Source organism: Chrysochloris asiatica, unplaced genomic scaffold (genome assembly GCF_000296735.1).
Source record: "Chrysochloris asiatica unplaced genomic scaffold, ChrAsi1.0 scaffold00026, whole genome shotgun sequence".
In the NCBI taxonomy this organism is placed as follows: Eukaryota; Metazoa; Chordata; class Mammalia; order Afrosoricida; family Chrysochloridae; genus Chrysochloris; species Chrysochloris asiatica.
The window spans coordinates 23,328,918-23,351,211 of NW_006408544.1; positions in this window are offsets into that span (position 1 = coordinate 23,328,918).

Here is a 22,294-nt window from a genome sequence, read left to right on the forward strand (position 1 = left end):
CCCTCCACCATACCAAACATGATATCCTTCTCCAGTGAGTGGTCCCTCCTGACAATATGTCCAAAGTATGAGAGACAAAGTTTGGTCATCTTGGTCTCCAAGGAGCACTCTGTCTGCACTTCTTCCAACACAGATTTGTTGGTTCTTTTGGCAGTCCATGACACTTTCAATATTCTCCAACACCATAACTCAAAAGTATCAATTCTTCTACAGTCTTCCTTATTCACTGTCCAGCTTTCACGTACACATGAGGCTATTAAAAATACCATGGCTTGCGTCAGGCACACCTTAATCCTCAAGCTGACATCTTTGTTTTTCAACACTTTAAAAAGGTCTTGTGCGGCAGAGTTGCCTAATGCAATACGTCACTTGATGTCTTGACTGCTGCTTCCGTGAGTGTTGATAGTTGATCCAAAAAGAATGAAGTCCTTGATGACTTCAATCTTTTCTCCATTGATAAGAATGCAGTGGTGAGGAATTTTGAGCTTCCAGATGATGACAGTCTAGGAAGAAGGAGCGACGAACTAATTGTGAATAGTCACTGAAAACCTTATGAATAACAGAGAAACACTAGCCATTAGAGAGATGCAAATCAAAACAACAATGAGATATCATCTCATACCAGCAATAACAGCAAAGATAAAAAAAAGTAGAGGACAATAAATGCTGGCTAGGATGCAGAAAGACTGGGACACTCCTACATTGCTGGTGGGATTGAAAAATGGTCCACCTAATCTGGAAAGCAATATGGCACTTCCTCAAAAGGTTAGAAACAGAAATACCTTATAATCCAGCAATTCCTCTACTTGATATTTACCCACAAGAAATATATAGCCATAACACGAGTAGATCTATGAACACCAATGTTCATAGCAGCACTATTTACAATAGCAAAAAGATGGAGACAGCCTAAGTGCCCATCAATGGAAGAATGGATAAGCAAACTGTGGCACATACACACAATGGAATAATATGCTACCTTGAAGAATAACAAGGAAACTGCAAGCCACCACATAACATGGATGAACCTTAAGGACATTATACTGAGTAAAAATAGTCAGTCACCAAAGGAGAAATACTGCATAAAACCATTATTGTAAAAGATTAAGAAAAAGAACGCATACTGAAAGGGGAGAAAAAATCTTTGTTGGTTACCGGGATGTATGGGGTGCATTGAAGGGAGAGAGGGGAAGGTGGAGCACAGGGTAGGGAATAGACAAAGGATAGCTTGGGTGCTGGGGGGAGATCAATACACAAGAAGAGGGAGGGGACTGGAAGAACAAGGTGGATGGGAGAACAGTTAGGCAAGTTTGCATGGACTACGTGGAATAGAGGTAAATAATGATGTATGCACAACCTTGGGACAACAGGGCTCTGGGATACAGGGTTTGAATGGTTTGTTGTTGTTGTTAGGTACCATTGAGTTGGTACCGACTCATAGCGACCTTATGCACAGCAGAACAAAATATTGCCCAATCCTGAGCCAGCCTCACTACTGTTGTCACACTTGAGTCCATTGATGCTGTGACTTGGCCAATCCATTTCATTGGAGATCTTCCTCTTTTTCTATGACCCTCTACCTTACCAAACATGATATCCTTTTCCAATGACTGGCTCCTCCTGACAATATGTCCAAAGTATGAGAGAGGAAGTTTGGTCATCTTGGCCTCCAAGGAGCACTATGGCTGCACTTCTTCCAAAACAGATCTATTGGTTCTTTTGCCAACCCATGTCACTTTCAATATTCTCCTCCAACACCATAACTCAAAAGCATCAATTCTTCTATGGTCTTCCTTATTCATTGTCCAGCTTTTGCATGCATATGAGGTTATTGAAAATCCCATGGCTTGGGTCAGGTGCACCTTAGTCCTCAAGCTGACATCTTTGCTTTTCAACACTTTAAAAAGGTCTTGAATGGGTAAAAGAGGGGAAATAATGTTAAGATGCTTGGCTGTCTTTTGAAGCTTGGTTTCCCTTGCCTACTATTGTAAAATAGACACTTGAGGGGGAGAGAGAGGAATAGCCAGAAACATCACCATAGAAAGCTTGTAAGTCCATCTTCAGCCTATAACTGATTTGTTGTTTGTTGTTGTTAAGTACTGTGGAGTATAACTGATTGGAATACCTAAAATGGGGCTAGAACTTGCCCAGTGAAGGTTTTCTGTGGAGCCTTTGCACTGCATAAAACTATTGGTGGAATTCTGCACCCCATCCAGAATCTTCTGGGGTGGGAAATTTCCACTTGAAAGGACAAGCAGACCAGCCTGGAGCAGCTAGAAGAACAGAAGTTATTTCTTTAAAGAAAGACCGGCAGGAAAAATGAAAAAACAATAATGGCAGTCCAATTGACTACTACATGAACAAGCAAGTTGTTCGCTCAGGAACCATCAAGGCAAGTGACTGGGTCCCCTCAGGGCAAACTCCCTTCCAAGACTAAGACTCAAGGGGAATGTACAAGCAGTCATGTGGTCTTGCTGGTGACCACATTGGTCACCAATAAGGGGAATTGGGAAAAAACAGCAATGAAGTTGTGAGTTAAGTCCAACCATGTTCAATAGATCCCTTTCAACTTGGGTTGAGACCTGGTTGGCCAACAGTATGGGAAGACCTGGGGATTCCTGGGCCCAGAGATAGTGACATGGCCACAGAGGACTAGAGCAGAGAGTAAAGCCTCTAGCTCATATGAAGTGAAGGGAGATACACAAGAACATCCATATTTGTAGATAATACCCACTTGACCTGGTTTCAATGGCTGGATGATCAGAACTCGACTAGAAGAAGAAAGAAGAGGAAAAAAAGAGTAAGCTGCTACAATTTGATGAACTTGACCTATACTTATAGGTGTAGTAGCTCAAAAGAGGGAACAAATCTTTACAGTGAGGATCATTCCCACCCCCTTGGTAGACAGAGATGGGCAACTTAGACAGTGGCTACCCAAAAAGGGGAGGTGACTACAAAGGCAAGAAGTGACTGGCTTACAAGTTTTCAAGAGGGAGCCTAGTTCGAGAGGGTGCAGGGGAAGGTAGAAGCTCCAGAGTGGTTTCCAATCTGCCTGCATGGGGCTGATGAAAGGAGATGGGGATAAGACTCCAGTGGTACAATAGTGAATAATTGCTATCAGGACTGACTATGAGGGTTGGACATGTAAAGGTAGATATTTTGTAACAAAAGGAGGGGAGTGGTTGATTTTGCAGCCCAGGAGTGGAGGTTCCTGGGACCATCAAGGAAGAGAAGCAGAGTGCAGGATCCTGCTTAGAGAATCATTGATGCCAGAGATGGAGGCAGAGATGATGACATGGAGAGATGGAGCGGCATGGACTCTGGACTCAGGGAGGGAGAGGAGCTATGTGCTGGTTGCTGGTGGATGGGGGGGCTCGCAGGCTTGTAAGGTGTACCCATTGGTTGTTTGATGATGCATGGAGGGGATTGTAATCATTGCAATGAAACAGAATATGATAGAATGAATGTAAAGCTAATGTTCTCCCATGTAAACTATCACATAATTCACAATAAAACATTTTTTTTTAAATGTTGCTCTTGGAATAATGCAGGTCCTCACTTGTGCATTGCCTAGATTCAGGGGAAGGTGTTCTTCACTGGGCCAAGGCAGTGAAGTCTCTGTGTTCCTGGAGAGAGCTCCCAAACAAGCTTGGTCTTCACAGCCGAGCTCCCTGCCAGGTGGGATGTCACAGCTGTGGAATCAGAGAAGTTATGCAAGAGGAGACAAAAGTTTTCCAATTTAGCAAAAGAATAAGCCTTGGAGAGAGAGCCCTTAGGGAGAATAGGAGTCCAAAACACAGTCAAGAATCATGAAGTAAATACATGTGGCAAGATCTAAGGGTCTTCACAACTGCAGGATCTAGAAGGAAATGAATGAACACAAAGTTAGGGGGAAGGAGTGTGGTCAGGAACATAGGCATTCCAGTGCTTTCTTAGTCTGGCGTTTGCTGCAAAGCTCTCTATAGAGACAAATTTTACATTAATTTAATCACCAAGTATTTATGGGGTGTTTTTATTTAACATAACTCTCTTGATCTACACAATTATTCTTGGTTCTGTTATTATCCCCATTTTAAATATGAGATCCACAAGCGCTTATGGCAGGCTTAATGCCTGAAGTCCATCTGATCTAAAACCTCTGTTCTGCATCTGAGCCTTTCCTAAAATACCTTATGTACTGAATGACCCCCTAAGATCACTGTCTCTTTCCTCATCTACAAAACAAGGATGTTATCACCAGCAAGATGATCTATATGAAGTGGCTTCACCCACCACAAAGTACTATGCAAATTTGCTCTACATGTCTTTGTTGATTTCCTTGCTTCTTTGTTTATACCCTGTTCTTTCCACAGTGAGACCACCTACAATGTAATAACATTGTCAAGTAAATTAAATACTAATGCAGAATGAATGTTCAAAGCAGATTAATTTCTTTGTTTGCTATATCTTCCTGGAGGGAAACTGCATATGCAAATGAAATCTAATGACCACAATCTCCTCTGCATGAAATCACTCATTCAACAAGCCCCTGTTAAGTCTGCATTGGGCCAGACCTGAGCAAAGAAGATCAACAATAAATAAAGCACAGCCCCATCCTCAGGGGTCCCATAGTCTAGAAGAGCAGAGTACTAAACTAAAGCATCTACAATTATAATAGTGTGTTCAGTGTTTCTGAAAAGAAAAACATTACTAATTGCAAGTTTGGGCCCAATCTAAATATGTGAGCCCTTAATGCAGAGAACTTTATCTAGTTTGAGGCAGGTGAGATGAAACAGAAGAGGACAACATGAGAAAGAGTTGGTCTGTTGCTGGCTTTGAAGGTGGAAGAAGGGGCTACAGCCCAAAGAATGCAGGTAAGTCTTAGAAGTTGAGAATGACCCCTGGCTGACAGTCAGCAATGAAATGGTGACCTCAGTCCTACAGCCATGAGGGACTTCATTCTGCCAACAAGTTGAAAAGCAAATTTATCCCAGAGTTTCCACAAAGGAACACAGCACTGTCAACAACTTCATTTGGCCTGAGTGGAGAACCCACTGAGCCACATTTGTACCAGCAGAATGGAGGGGTGATCAATGAGTGTTATTTCAGGTTACAAAATCTGTTGTAATTTGCTATAATGGCAATGGAAAATGAATATGCAGGATATCACAATAAAGTAAGTTTATTTATCACAATAAGAAAGTCACACAAATGTTTTGGTTTCTCAGTGCATATAAAAGTTATGTTCACACTATACTGTTGTCTACCAAGTGTGCAATGTTGTTACTAAGTACTATTGATTTGGGTCCGACCCAGAGCATCCCTATATAGGGTTTTCAAGGAGTAACTGGAGGGTTTGAACCGCTGACTTTGAAGTTCAAACTGACTTTGTGGCCCAGTACTTATCCTGCAGCACCATACCAGGACTCCAAGTATGCAATAATACTGTGAAGAGGTTTGAAATACTATAAAAAGTACCAAATTGTGATATAGAAGTGAGCACATGCTATTGAAAAACTGGTAACACTAATTTGACTTGCTCAACATAGGGTGGTCACAAATCTTCAATTTGCAAAAACTGCAATATCTCTGAGGATCAATAAAAAGTGAGATATGCCTGTAATCTTCATAATAATCTTTGACAAGAGTCGTTATAATCCCTGTGTTGCTGGGGAGGAAACTGAGACAAAGAATCATTAAACTTATACAAGACTACATATACAAATAATAAGCGGTTGAACTACTTGATCTAGTGTGACTGAATGCCTTGATTTGTGAAAACAGCCTTTGGAACATAGCTGTTGCTGCTATTGGATGCTATCAAGCTTGTTCTGACACAGAGTTACCCTGTATAAGATTTCAGGCAGCAGCTGGTGGGTTTAACTGCTGACCTTGTGGTTAGTGGTCCAATGCTTATTCTACAGTACCACACCAGGGCTCCTGGCATATTGTAGATTTTCAATAAACATTCATGTAATACATAGGTGCTGGGAGATGGATGGGTGATAAAAACACTGGGTATAAAAATGCTAACATAGAAAGAATGGTCACTTTCATAGCATTAAACAGATCCAAACCTACCATTTCAAGAATAACCTGAGATTCTTTAACTTTAGTATTCCATGGTGTATATGTACCAGAGTTTATTTATCCACTCATCTGTTGATGGGCACTTAGATTGTTTCCATCTCTTTGATACTGTGAATATTTCTGTAACCAACAGTGTTGTACATACATCTATTCATGTCCTGGCTCTCCTTTCTCTAGGAATATATGGGACTACTGAATCCAACAGTATTTCTATTTCAAACTTTTTAAGGAAGCATCATACTGTTTTCCATCTTCAGTACACCTCATAACATGAATGAGCCTGGCAGATATTTTTCTGGGTGAAATAAGTCAACCACAAAAGTGCAAATATTGCCTTAGTCCATTACTATAAATATAGAGGCAAGGTTTACACATAGAAAGAAAGATTCTTTGATGATTACCAGAAATGGGAAAAGAGGAGACAGAAAAATCACTAACTAGATAATAAAAGCCAAACCACCCAAATCCACTGCCATTAAATAGATTTGGACTCATAGTGACCCTGTATAGGGTTTCTGAAGCTGTCAATATTTACAGGATCAGACAGCCTCATTTTTCTCCTGTGGACAAGCTGGTGGGTTTGAACTACTGACTTTGTGGTTAACAGTTCAGTGCTTCTCTTACAATACCACAGACATGTATTAATTTAGGTGAACGAAAAGGCTATATACAATAAGAAGGTGATCAGCGAAGGAAGGCACAGAGCTACACAAGTTACAGACAATAAAAGTTGAAGCTATTACATACAAAATCCTGCAATATCAATAATAACAAAGACTCTACAAGTGCCTATAATCTACACAGGCAAACAGGCAAGTTGAACAGGTATGGGTAAGGAACTGGACTATGCTCATTACCATATATAGTTTTGCAGAGGATATTTCTATATATGTATTTGTATGTGCTATAAATATATCAATGTTATAGTATAGCAATCAGTTAGCCATAACCAAATATCTTGAGATATTTGGCTTGGGGGCTTAGGACCACATTCTAGGGGGATAGCCAATTTACTTGGCATGACACAATTCACAAAGACAATGTTCTGCATCCTATAATGGTGAGTAGAGATTGAAGTCTTAAAAGTTAGTGAGTAGCTAGCTAAGGTGCAACGTTTGGTCTTTCTGTATGCAAAAGGGAGTGACTAAAATCAAAGACACATGGAAGCAAATAGCCCAAAGGATTAATGATAGACAGGAACCTCAACTTCCTCAACCTTGAGACCAGAAGAACTAGATGGTGCCCAGTTACCACCACTCACCACTCTGAAATGGATCACAATAGAGGTTCTTGGATAGAGTGGAAGAAAAATGTGTATCAAAACTCAAAATCAGAAAAAGGATCAAGCTTACTGGTGTGATTGGGACTGATAGAACTCCCTCAACTGTGGGCTTTAGTCATCTTTGAAGGTTAGAACTGGATTCACTCCGATGACTCAATTTTCAGCCAACCTATAGACAGGCAACAACAACAACATAGACAGGCCTATAAAGTGAACAATAACATCCCTTAGAACAACCATCCATAGGAGATTAAAAGAGCAACTCAGAAGGCAGAAAAGGATAGGATACAAGGACAAATGGAAACAGAGAGGAAATGGGAAGAATGCTGTTAGAATATGGGGACTGCCATCCATGCCATGAATCAAAATGTGTATGAATCATCGAATGGAAACCAATTTTCTCTGGAAACTTTCACGCAACTCAAAACAAAATTTTAGGAAAGAAAATGAATAGCTTTAGAAGTAAGAGGCAAGTTGGGAAAAGAACACTGGACCAGGCTCAGAAGACCTGGGTTTTGTTTCTGCTTTGACAACTCATTTTCCCATGACTTGGGTCAATCACTATGCTTCTCTGTCCTCAGTTTTCTTGTCTGTACAATGAAAATGATAAACCTAACACTGCCCCCTCGCATGTATGCTGTGGGCTCACCTGGGATGAAGAGATATACAAGCATTTCGCAAAAGATGTTCAATCATCCATCCAACCATTTGGTCATTAAACATTTATTTACTGCTTACCCTGTTCCACAAACATGAGATGTGCTGGGGGTATAGCAGTGAGTAAGACAAAAGCCTGTCCTGAAAGAAAAGCAGCCTTAAAAATGTAACAGAAATGAAATCATACAATTGAAAAACTAGATGAGATGTGTTCATGGTACAATTAGACCAAGACAATAGTTTGATCAACCCTATAGTATGTAAGCTTTCTGAAAGCATAATGGTTACAAATGAGGCTGCTAACCTCAAGGTCTGTAGTTCAAAACTACAAACTTTTCCACTGGAGAAAAATGAGGCTTTCTGCTGCCATAAAGATTAACAGCCTTGGAAACCCTATGCAAGGTCGCAGCTGATTCCACCACCCACCACCACCACCATAGAACGTATGTTGTCCTTGTATGGCACAGTACAGTAAACACTGGCTCACAAGGTCAGTTTGAATCGCAAGGTCAGTGGTTTCAATTTGCCAGTTGCTCCTCAGAAACATTACATAGGGTCGCTATAAGTTGGAACCAACTCAACAGCACTTAAAAACACCATAGTATGTATGTGTGTGCCTTAGATGCTTAGGACTGTAGCAACAGAATGCTATAGGCTGGTTGGCTTTAAAGAACAGAAATGTACTATCCCATAATTCTTAAAGCTACAGGTCTGAATTCAGAGAACTGGCAGGCACATACACTTTCTCTCTGCTCTAATGGAAGATCTTTGTCTGTGTCTGCCATGTTTATGTGTCTCTCCAAGTCGATTCTTTCTTTACATAAGACACCACTCGGAAGGGATTAGCACCCACCTTACTCTGGTATGGAGTCCTAGTATGGTGCTCCAGGATAACACACTGGTCCACAAGGTCGGTTTGGTTCAATCTCACTAGTCACTCCGCGAAACTGACTCGATGGCATTTAACAAGCAACAACTTAGGTATGACTTCATTTTTAAGTTAACAGATAAATCTTCAAAGAGCAGCCTTATTTCAAAACAAGGTCACATTCTCTGGTATAGGAGTTAGGATCTCAACATATCTTTTGTGGGGGCACAATTGAATCCATAATTGTAGGTGGGGTTCTTAAAGGCTTATCAGTAAAGGTTACATTGAGCCAATGACTGAAGAAGCAGTAGTTGTTGTTGTTGTTAAGTGCCATTGAGTCGGTTCCGACCCATAGCGACCCTGTACAGGGTTTCCGAGGGTGTAAATCTTTACGGGAGTAGAAAGCCACATCTTTCTCCCGCGGAGCGGCTGGTAGTTTCGAACCGCTGACCTTAAGGTTTGCAGCCTGATTCGTAACCACTACGCTATCAGAGCTCCTTGAAGAAACAGTAGAATGTATTTAGCCAAATGTTTGTGGGCAGGAAAACTATCTCAGCTAAAAGGAACAACCTGTGCAAAAGCCTTCATATCCTGGTCAGAAAGCTTATAAAAACTTCATGGTAGTCATGGGGGATGGTGTTGTTTTTGTTGTTAGGTGCCATCGAGTCAGTACCGACCCATAGTGACCTTATGCACAGCAGAACAAAACACTACCCAATCCTGGGCCAACCTCACTACTGTTGCCACGCTTGAGTCCATTGATATTGCCACTTGGCCAATCCATCTCTTAGGGAGTCTTCCTCTTTTTCTCTGACCCTACATCTTACCAAACATGATATCCTATTCCAGTGACTGGTCCCTCCTGACAATATGCCCGAAGTGTGAGAGACAAACTTTGGCGATCTTGGCCTCCAAGGAGCACTCTAGCTGCACTTCTTCCAAAACAGATCTGTTGTTTTTTTGGCAGCCCATGGCACTTTCAATGTTCTCCTCCAACACCACAACTCAAAACATCAATTCTTCTGCGGTCTTCCTTATTCACTGCCCAGCTTCCACATGCATATGAAGTTATTGAACATATCATAGCTTGAATCAGACACACTTTAATCCTCAAGCTGACATCTTTGCTCTTCAACACTTTAAAAAGGTCTTGTGCAGCAGATTTGCTTAATGCAATAAGTCATTTGATTTCTTGACTGCTACTTCCATGAGTGTTGATATTTGATCAAAGAAGAATGAAGTACTTGACAACGTCAATCTTTTCTTGGTTGATAAGAATGTTATTTATTGGTCCAGTGGTGAGGATTTTTGTTGTCTTTACATTGAAATGTAATCCATACTGAAGGTTGTGCTCTTTGATATTCATCAGTAAATGTTTTAAGTACTCTTCACTTTCAGCAAGCCACATAGTTGTCTTCCAAATTTCTTGGAAGAGATGAGTGAGTGCCACCTGCGCTGCCTCACTTTCTTGAAAGATTTCAATTTTTATTCCATCAATTCCTGGTGCCTTGTTCTTTGCCAATTCCTTCAATGCACCTTGGACTTCCTCCTTCAGTATCATTGGCTCTTGATCATGCTACCTCTTGAAATGGTTGAACATTAACCATTTCCTTTGGTACAGTAACTGTGTATTCTTTCCATCTTCTCTTGATGCTTTCTGCATCAGTCAATAATTTGCCCAGAGAATCTTTCAATAATGAAAGTCGAGGCTTGAATTTTTTCCTTCAGTTCCCCCAGCTTGAGAAATGCTGAACATGTTCTTCCTTTTTGGTTTTCTGATTCCAGAAATTTGCACATCTTGTTGTAATGTTTGTCTGTATCTTCTCGAGCTGATCTTTGAAATTTTTTGTTCAGCTCTTGAACCTCCTCATTTCTTCCATTTGCTTTAGCATCTCTATGCTGGAGAGTAAGTTTCAGTGTCTCTTCTGACATACATTTTGAGCTTTTCCTTCTTTCTTGTCTTCTCAATGACTTTTTGCTTTCTTCTTGTATGATGTTCTTGATGTCATCCCACAACTCTTCTGGTCTTCGGTCTTTAGTGTTTAATGTATCAAATATGTTCTTCAGATGATCTCTAAATTCCAGTGGGATTTATTCAAGGTCATATTTTGGCTCTCCTGGACTTGTTTTCATTTTCTTCAGCTTCACTTTGACTTTGCATATGAGTAATTGATGATCTGTTCCACAGTCTGCCCCTGGCCTTATTTTGACTGATGATATGGAGCTTTTCCATTGTCTTTTTCCACAGATGTAGTCAATTTGGTTTCTATGTTTTCTATCTGGTGAGGCCCATGTGTATAGTCATCTCTTATGCTGTCTAAAGAAGGTGTTTGAAATGAACAAATCATTGGTTTTGCAGAATTCTATCATGTGTTCCCCAGCATCACTTCTATCACCAAGGCCATATTTTCCAACCTTTTTGCTCCCAACCTTTGCATTCCAATCACCAGTAATGATCAATACATCTTGATTGCATGTTTGATCAATTTCAGATTGAAGAAGTTGGTAGAATTCTTCTATTTCATTCTCATTTGGTTTTAGTGGTTGGTGTGTAAATTTGAATAATAGTGGTATTAACTAGACTTTCCTGTAGGTGCACAGACAGCATTGTACCTAATAAATGATCTGGATATGTTCTTTTTGACAATGAATGCAACACCATACCTCTTCTAGTTTTCATTCCCAGCATAGTAAACCATGTGGTCCTCAGATTCAAAACGACCAATACCAGTTCATTTCCTCATTAATGCCTAAGATATCAATGTTTATGTGTTCCATTTCATGTTTGACAACTTCCAATTTTCCCAGATTCATACTTAGTACATTCCATGTTCCAATTTTCAATGGATGTTTACAGCTGTTTCTTTACATTTCAAGTTGTGCCCCATCAGCAAATGAAGGTCCCAAGGGCTTTACTCCAGTCACGTCATCACAACTCTACTTTGAGGAGGCAGCTCTTCCCCAGTCACATTTTGAGTGCCTTCCAACCTGAGGGGCTCATTTTCTGGCACTATATCTGACAGTGTTTCTCTGCTCTTCTTAGCTATTCACTGACTAAATATTCAGAAGGAGTTAGTCACTCCTTCTTCCTAGTCTGTCTTTGTCTGGAAGTTCATCTGAAACCTGCCCACCATGGGTGACCCTGCTGGTATTTAAAATAGCAGTGGCATAGCTTTCAGAATCACAGCAACACACAAGCCACCACAGTATGACAAACTGACAAATGAGTGTTGGTGTCATTTGGGATAGTTATGCATATTTCCCTCTTGTTCTCCTGTGTACACATCAGGGCAGCACTGGCCTGGTCCTTTGGGTAGCTGTGACTGTGGGATTTTGCTTGTAAGGAAGTCATTTAGAGTTAGCACCCAGCCCCTCGGAGAATAGCTAGTGTTGTTGTTCACCTAGCGATGCATTGTCCACTAGAAATGAAATGAAATCACATTTGCGATCTTAAATTTTCTAACAGCCATATTAAAAAAAAAAAAAAAGTTAGGAGAAACCGACTAAATTAATTTTAATAATATGTTTTATTTAATTCAATATATTCAAAATGTCATCATTTTAATCTGCAATCAATATAAAATGAGTAATATTTTTATTCATTTTGTTCATACTTCTTGCTGTTGTTGTTAACTGCTGTGGAGTTGATTCTGACTTATGGTGACCTACGTAGGCAGAGTAGAACCAGACCCCATAGAGTTTTCAAGGTTGTTACCTTTAAGATGTAAATCACCCACCGGGACTGTCTTCCAAGGCACTGGGTAAGTTTGAACCACCAACCTTCCAGCTAGTTGTCTAGCACTTGACCACTGGCACAACACGGGGACGGGACTCCTTTTTCATACTAAGTTTCTCAAATGTGCTGTAAGTGGGTATTTATGCTTACAGACCATCTCAGTTTAGACTAGCCCCACTGAAGTGTTCATGTGTCTGGTAGCTACTGTGTTCGAGAGTGTGGTATATGTAGTGGACCCTCCTGAATCCTCAGCCTTTGAGTGAGAGATATGTAGTAGGGACCCCAGTCAATGCTCAGTGAACAAGTAGCATAAGCAAAACATACACCATTGTTTGTACAAGTGACTGAGATTATGTTTCTTATTGCAGCATAACATCTCAAGAGAAGTCTTGCTTCATGTTGCTAGAATACAAAATGGAATCAAACGACACTAGAGAGTCAAGCAGAAGTCAGTGAAAGGCTTTTTTTATGAGATACTTAGGCATTTGGATTTTCTCCTAAAGGAACATTCCTAGATTTTATAACGTAATCAGATTTGAGAAGTCATACTGGAAATAGAGGAAGTAAGCAGGAGGTTGGTACAACATCTAGGCAATGAGGCCCAGCACAGGGATAGAGGAAGGTCAAATAGAAAGGCAGACATGAGCTTGCTTCTCCCATTAACCTGCATAAGAGGCAGTTTGTTTGAGTCCATATAAAAGGGGAGTTTTGTGCCCAGCCACTGAGGGAACTGGCCTCCTGCAATCTGCTGGGCATCAGTTTCATCTTGTAGCTGTTGGCTGAGAGGGATTATTCCACAGATCCATCATGGTAGAGGGCTTTGCCTTGCTGGAGTATGTTAAATCCATTTCAAGATCATTTTTACATTTCAAAGGCATTTTCCTTTTGCTTTTCTTCCAAACCAGGGCAGACTTCAAAACATCCAGCTTTTTTCAAAGCCCTCCGTCTGGGTGGGGCATTTGAAGAAAAGGTAATGATTTTTTTTTTTTTTTAATGGAAAAAAGTTTGTGGTAATTCTGCACTATTCCCAGAGGGAAGATCAGTGGCTGGGTGGGGCCCTTGGGTGGTGCAAACAGTTAACACAAGCCACTGTTAGTGGGAGATTGGAAATTTAAGTCCACCCAGAGGCAGACACCTCAGAAGAAAGGCCTGGCAACCTGGCAACCTACTTTTGAAAACTCAACCACTGAAAACCCTATGGAGCACTATTGTCTCTGACACACATGAAATCACCATGAGTCAGAGTCAACTACATTTTTTTAAAGGTTGTTATTATGAAGAACTCTGAAGGAAATACTTTGAGGAAACAGATTTGATGACTGCAGGAGAGATTTGTTTTAAAACGATGTTAAGTTTTTTCTTTAAGATAGTTGTATAGAATAATTTATGTAGCAATGGTTTTTATATTGTTTAATAAGTGTTTGGTCATGAGCAAGTCACAGTGTCACAGAGACAGAATGCCTGCACAGGTGCTTAGGCATTCAGGAATTACTTATTAACTGTTATGTGTCGAGGTAGACCTCAGTCTGAATTCTAGCTTACTTGCTATGTGGTCTTGGGTAAATCCATTAGCGGTCTGAGCTTGGGTTTCTTCATCTGTCTAATAAAGGTAATGATACCAATCTCGCAGAGTAGTTGGGAAGGCTAAGCAGGAACACTGGCCTAAATCACCACTGTTTATCCAAACCAAATAAAGAAATGTGCAGATTTGGAGCCAATGAGATTATGATAAAGATCCAACTATTGTACTTCCTTATATGTGGTCTTGAACAAATCATACATACACTTTATTTGTTCTCACTCAATAGCAACTGTTTTTTGTGGTTATTGTGTTTCTGTTTTGTGGTTTTTTGGTTTCTTTTTCTTATAAAATGGGATGGCTGTACTTTTCCTAATTAAGGAAGATGATGTATTAGACTAAATTTAACTTACCTTTGTCCTCTACGATGTAGTCTGAGGCAAGGATTAAAGAGCAAGTACTTGATTTTGAAGATGCAAATTAAGCAAGACAAGTGCAAGGAGGAAAAACAAAATTAAGGAAAATAACTATGTGAACTCAGGTAATGTGATGCATTGCTTTGATGGTACTTTTCACAAGAGCATATCAAAAGATAGAGAGATGCTTCTGTGTGGTCCAATTTGGCTTGTGGGCCATATGGACTAGGTCAGCCTGAGTTGTATGCTCCCATACATTTCAGAGAGCTCTGCCAATGAAATGGCATCCAAACATGACCTGGGATGATGTAGCATCAGTAGCACGACCCAAAAGTAAGATTCCAATTTTTAAAAGATATTTAAAAACTTAAATGTGACCTTCCCTTTTTCAAATGATGAACTAAAGGCCCACAGAGGAAAATGGACCTCCCTAAGTCACATAGCTGCCCATGGCAAAGTCCTTTGGAGGAGTGCTTCTCAAACTCTAAAGTGCTCATTATTCTATCTGAGGGTCTTGTTAAAAGGCTGATTCAGGAGGTTTGAAATGGGGCAGGAGACAATGTTTGTGGGCCTGCCACAGCAACGTCAGCTAATATCAAATAAAGGAGACTTGAACAGACGTCTACCACTCACCACCTTAGTTCTGAGGGGTTCTCCTGTCTGCCACCTGCACCTGATTCTATCCTGCTAGTGAGTGCTGATAACTTTGCCTTTTATTTTCTCATTGTTTTCCTTGCCTTAACAAGACAGACTTAAGATTCACTCTGCTTTCTTGATTAAGATTGGGTTATCCTGGGCAGTCCCAATTACCACTGAAACAATCAGTCTCAGATTATCTGGAGTAAATATCCACCCTGTAGGTCCTGATCCAAAATCCTTGAGCCCCTATGCCCACCCCACCATGCATCTGCTTGTATGTGCAAACCAAATGAATGAAAGCCCTTTCCACCCTATACCACCAGCCTCAATTCTAAGAGTTAGTAACGTTAAAGAATTCTTAGGGCACAGGAATGCTTTAAGGCTGGAACATGCACTAATTCTGAGACAGCAAAGCATATGCTCAAAGAAAAATTATCTGGTTTCCTAAAACTCACAACATGAAATTGACCTTTTTCCTGTTTAACCCACATATGAATCAGATTGTACTTTAGAGTTATTGGTTTAATAAATGAATGATTACAGCTAGATCCAAATTTATTTATTAAACTCCTGCTATGTTCAATGGTAAGGAACCCTGGTAGTACAGTGGATTACAAATTGGGCTGCTAACCACAAAGTCAGCAGCTTGAATCGACCAGCCTTTCTGCAGGAGAAAGATGAGGCTTTCTGTTCCCATAAAGATTTATAGCCACAGAAACCCTACACAGGGTCACAATGAGTTGGAACAGACTCAAAAGCACACAACCACCACCATCATGTGCAATGGCATGCCACAGAACACAAAACCTACTAGAACTCTCAGTTGTTATTGTTATTAAGTGCTGTCAAGTGGGTTCTGACTCATCATGACCTTGTATAGGGTTTCTAAGAAGTGGTTGGTGAGCTTGAACTGCCAACCTTGCGGTTCAAACTGACCCTGCAGTCCAGCACATTAGCCGTAGTGCCACAGCTGGAGTCAGTAGTGACTCAGTAGTGACCGTGAAAAAAGTGGTAGCTATGGACTTGGGAACTGTAGTTATTAGAATTCCCAAGCTTTTTTCCTACTATAACCTAAAGCAGATAATATCTTAAGGGCAATGGTTGCTTAGTTGTTAAGAATAAGACAACCAAGTCTGACTTCAATTCAAAGTCCAGACCTACCTTTTATGAGTTATGAAATATTGAACAAATTATTGAATTTCTTGGTTTCCCCAATTGTAATGTGAGAATAGTACATTGTTGTTAAGTGTCGTCAACTCTGTTCCATCTCACAGCAACCCTATGTAAGGTTTCCAAGGAGTGGCTGGTGGGTTTGAACTGCTGACTTTGTGGCTCGCAATCCAGTACTGATCCTACAGCACCACACCAGGAATCCACAGTTGTACCTCTCTCATATAAATCCACCAGCTGCTCCTAGGAAACCCTATACCTTGTCATTATGAGTCAGAACCAACTCAGTGGCACTTACCAACACCATATGAAAAGGAGCCCTGGGTGTTTAATGGGTTACAAGTTGGAGTACTAGCTACAAGATCAGCAGTTTGAATCTACCAGCCAAATCTACCTTATCTTGGGAGAAAGATGAGGATTTCTTCTCCTATAAAGATTTACAGCCTTGGATACCATATACTATGAACACTATGAACCAGAATTGACTTCATGCCACACAACCACCACCACCACCACCATCTCAGACAAAAACTCATAGAAAACAATAAAAGCTATGTTCTTCTTGTTGGTAAGTGCCACCGAGTCAGCTGCTACTTATAATGACCCTGTATAGGGTTTCCAAGGAGCAGCTGGCAGGTTTGAACAGCTGACCTTGTGGTTCACAGTCCAGTGCTGATCCTACAGCACCACATCAGGAGTCCCTATGTTGTTAGTGTTCACCATTAGTAGTAACTAGACACCCAGTCCCAACTGCAAAAACTGGCAATTTAAAGGAAAGAAGCATTTATCCTATCTTTTCTGAATGAAATAAGGATCCTAGTGGCACAGTGGCTAAGCACTAGGCTGCTAACAGAAAGACTAGCAGTTCAAACTCAACAGTCAGCCCATGAGAGAATGATAAAATAATCTTGTTCTGTAAAGATTACAGCCTTGAAAACCATATGGGGCAGTCCTGTTCAGTCCTGTAGGGTCAGTCTGAGTCAATATGTGTGGATTTCATTTAGATCCTGATTTGAATAAACTGACAGTCACATGACATTCTTGTGATCATTGATAATTGGAAGTATCTGAATATGATATCAAGGAATTATTGTACTTTTTTTAGGCAGGATGATAACCGTGTGGTTAACTAAGAAAATGCCTATATTCATGAAAAGTGTATCCTGCTATATGCCGGAGTGGAATGACATGACATCTGAGTAGAGCTAAGGGGACTGATGAAATAAGTGGGTCCACGTCTGGACAGAAGTGGGGTGATGGGTATATAGAGTTTACTTACAGCATTTTCTGTGTATATTTGAAAGTTTTTGGAATACAAATATGTTTTCAATACTATAGAAACTCTAAAATCAGATTTAATATATATTTGGTTTTAAAAATTGCAAACTCTGTGTTTTTTTATTAACAGCAACAAAGTCCACCACTCCATCATGCCATGACACCACATTTGTTCATCACTAATGCCAGATGTTTCCCACCCCTGCACCTCCCCATCTGGATGAACATAAGTGTGTCCATGTGCCACACAGCAGAGTAAGTCCCGTGGTAGCAGGAGCTATATATAGCCTATTCAACTTGGTACCCCAACATTCATACTTCATCAGTACTCAGAGTTGTCATTGGTGTTGTTGTTAGTTGCCATTCAATCAGTTCCAACTCATGGTGACCTTAACGTATAACAGAATTGAATGCTTTCCTGTCTAGTGCTATCTTCATGATCATTGGTATGTTTGAGTCATTGTAGTCGTTATTGTAGCAGTTTGTCTCATTAAGGATTTCTCACCTTTCTGCTGATCCTCTACTTTACCAAACATGATGTCCTTTTATAGAAATTGGTCTTTCCTAATCAGTGAATAAGGAAGATGGTAGAAGAATTGATGCTTTTGAGTTATGGTGTTGGAGGAGAATATTGAAAGTGCCATTGCCTGCCAAAAGAACCAACAGATCTGTGTTGGAAGAAGTGCAATCAGATCATTTATTGTTGTTGGTAGATGCCATTGAGTTGGTACCAACTCATAGCGACCCTATGCACAATAGAATGAAGCGCTGCCTGATCCTGGGCCAACCTCACTACTGTTGCCACACTTGAGCCCATTGATGCTGCTACTTTGCCAGTCAATCTTGCTGGGGGTCTTCCTCTTTTTCTCTGACTCTCCACCTTACCAAACATGATATCCTTCTCCAGCAACTGGTCCCTCCTGACAATATGTCCAAAGTAGGAGAAATGAAGTTTGGCCATTCTGGCCTCCAAGGTGCACTGTGTCCAAAATAAATGAGCCATCCTTGCTTATGAAGAGAATTCTAGCTGTATTTCTAGCAATCCATGGTAAATGAATATGCATAAAAATCAACCATAAATTGTTTAAAATGCTGATGTCTTATTAACCCTAGAAATTCTAACACAGAAGGTAGTTTGGGTTCTGGGGAATCTTCATTTTTAGGAAAACTTTCCAATGATTCAGATGCACATGGCTTGGACTCCGCACCTTATGAAACACTTAGTTGGCTGTATGATATTAAACAGTCGTGTGAGAGAGTCTCATGGGGGAGCTAGGCAATAAGTTGAGTCAATAAACAAATGGCTGACATGTATGCAGTTATATTCATCTGTCTCAGAGGCTCTGATTTCTGAGGTTCAATAATGAGCAGGGCTGATTAGTAGATGGCAAAGAGAGTAGAGCAGCTTGAAAGGCAGCATTTGATTTCACTTTTATTTGTATTTAAGTGGAAACTGCTGTGGGAGTCAAAGGCAATGCTTCTTGATTGCAGACAACACAGCCATGGATAAATACAAATCTGAGCTTTCCAGATGGCTTTGTGAGTGGAACAAGTAGCACACAACACTAACTAGCATGATTATACAAGACATATGGTTAATAAGATAAACAAATAGGGGCTCCCTCATAAAAGAATCTCTCATTCTTCTGCATCAACCTCAGAGGAGTCTGAATCTCCTAGCCATTGATTGGGGTAATTGCTATTTTTGTCCAATGTCAATGTACTGTTTGTGAATAGTGATCTTGTGACCAAAACTGACTACCAATCACCGAGGGAGTTCAGGTAGAGAGCATATCGAGTAACTCTGCTGCCTATGAGATGCTGCATGGGGTCTTAGAAAGGGCCAAGGTTCTTGCCAGTTCTATTCCTCAGTTGTCCCACGCTTGCTGCATGCTATGCCTCTGCCTCAAATACCCTTCTCCTACATCTCTGCCTGACCAAGTCCCAATCACTTATAAGGCCATAGATCAAGAATAACCCTTCCTGGTAGGTTTCTGTAACACCAGGCTGTGACTCTGTAGAATAAACACTGGACTGCTAACCACAAGGTGGATGGTTCAAACCCACCAGCCACTCCTTGGAAGCCCTTAACAGGGTCGCTATGAGTCAGAACTGACTCAATGGCACGTAACAACAACAACATTGTCTCAAAAGCTTCCTGAGCTTAAACTGTTGCTATTAGTCGATCATGACCCACGGAAATGCCGTGGATCTCAGAGTAGAGCCTTGCTCCATAGTGTTTTCAATAGGTGATTTTTCAGTTCATCATCAGGACATTTTTTTTCCAAAGAGCTGCTAGGTGAACTGGACCCTCCAACCCTTAAATTAGCAGACAACAATATGAAGTGTTAGTACCATCCAGAGATTCCTAGTCTTAGCATTTCTCCATAATAATATAATTAATGATTTTATTTTATTATGCATACTTGGATGTGTGTTTAACAACCAACCAAAAGATTGACAGTTCTAATCCACCCAGAGAGCCTTGGAAAACAAGCTCCACAATCTACTTCTGAAGAGTCCAGTCTTGAAAGCCCTATGGAGCATAGTTCTACGCTGCTCAGGGGATCAACATGAGTTGGAATTAACTTTAGAGCAATTAGTTTGATTTTTCCCCAGACTTTAATATAATAAGAACCATATCTCATTTATAGCTGCTATCACAAATTTGTGTCCCCAAAAACTATGTGTCCATTTGACCAGACCACAATTCTCTAATTTGACAGTTATGTAATGATCTCACATGACATGATCTAATATGATAAGTTCTTAAGGTGTAAAAGGATTAGGGGTAGGCTATAACACCCTTGACGCTGGTAAAGCCCTGATCTGATGTGAGGTGAGCATCCCTTGAGTGTGATTTGCAGCATCTTTTACCTTACAAGAGTTAACAAGAGAGAAAAGTCAGCAGAGATCAGAGATACCTACCACCACCAAGAAGGAAGAGCCAGGAGTGGAGTGTGCCCTTTGAACCTAGAGTACATGTACTGAGAAACTCCTAGGCCCACGGAAAGATTGGGAAAAAAAGACAAGGATATTTTCCCAGAACAACATTAACAGAAAGTCATCCTTGAGAGCAGGCACTCTGGATTCAGATGCTAACCTCAATGTCAGTAATTCAATACTACCAGTTGTGCCAATGGAAAAAGATGAGGCTTTCTGCTCCTGCAAATATTTACAGCCTCGGAAACCTATACAGGGTAACTATGAGTCAGAACAAATGCCACCACCATCACCAACCTTCTAAACTGAGAGAATCAATTTCTGTTTGTGAAAGTCAACCATTGTGGTGGTGGTAGTGGTGGTTGTTAATTGCCGTTGAGTCTATTCCAACCCATAGCAACCTTGTATAGGGTTTCTAAGGAGCAGCTGGTGAGTTTGAACCACCAACCTTGTGGTATTTCTGTTAAAATAGCATGAGATAACTAAGACAGTTGTGCATCAGGTACCTAACACAAAACTTGACACATGGTACATGCTCAGGAAAGATACAAAACTGAACAAGGAGATGAATGAATGATTTTTCAAGGCAGAAATCTTTATGGAAGGAGCTCTGGTAGTGTAGTGGTTATGAATCGGGCTGCAAACCACAAGGTCAGCAGTTCGAAACTACCAGCTGTTCCATAGGAGAAAGATGAGGCATTCTGCTCCCATAGAGATTTATAGCCTCGGCCACCCTGTACAGGGTCGCTGCAGGTCAGAACCAACTTCACGGCACATAACCACCACCACCAATCTGTATGGAGCTTTATGGAGAGTCCTGTTGTGGCACTGCAGGAAATGTATTAGACCATAGGGTTCACTGGATCTATAAGGTCGGCAGTTCAAACTCAACAGCTGCTCCTCGGAAAACCTATACAGGGTAGATATAAGTCAGAACTGACTCAGTGGTACTTAACAACAACATCTAGCTTTATGGAGTCCTGGTATGGCACTATAGGATAAGCATTAAAATGCTAAACTCAGGGTTGGCAGATTTCAGCAGAACTTCTCAAATAATACAGACTGAGAAAAAGGATCTGATAATTTACTACCTAAAAATTTGGCCAATGAAAATCTAAAGAATAGCAGTAGAACATTGTTTGATATAGTGATAGAAGAGCACTCCGTCAGGTTAGAAGGCACTCATAATACAAATAGGGATGAGCTACCTCCTCAGAGTAGTTGTAGTTGTTGTTAGGTGCCATCGAGTCAGAACCGACTCATAGTGACCCCATGCACAGCAAAACGAAACAATGTCCAATTCTGGGCCAACCTCACTACCGCTGCCACACTTGAGCATCAATGATGCCACCTGGCCAATCCAACTCGTTGGGGCTCTTCTTCTTTTTCTCTGACCCTCCACCTTACCCAGCATGACCTCCTTCTCCAGCGACTGTTCCCTCTGGACAATATGTCCAAAGTAGGAGAGATGAAGCTTAGCCATCTTGGCCTCCAAGGAGCTCTCTGGCTGCACTTCTCCCAAAACAGATCTATTGGTTCTTTTGGCAGTCCATGGCACTTTCAACATTCTCCTCCAACACCTCAACTCAAAGGTATCAATTCTTGTACAATCCTCCTTATTCACTGTCCAGCTTTCGTATCCATATGAGGTTATCGAAAATACCATGGCTTGGGTCAGGCGCACCTTAGTCCTCAAGCTGACATCTCTGCTCTTCAA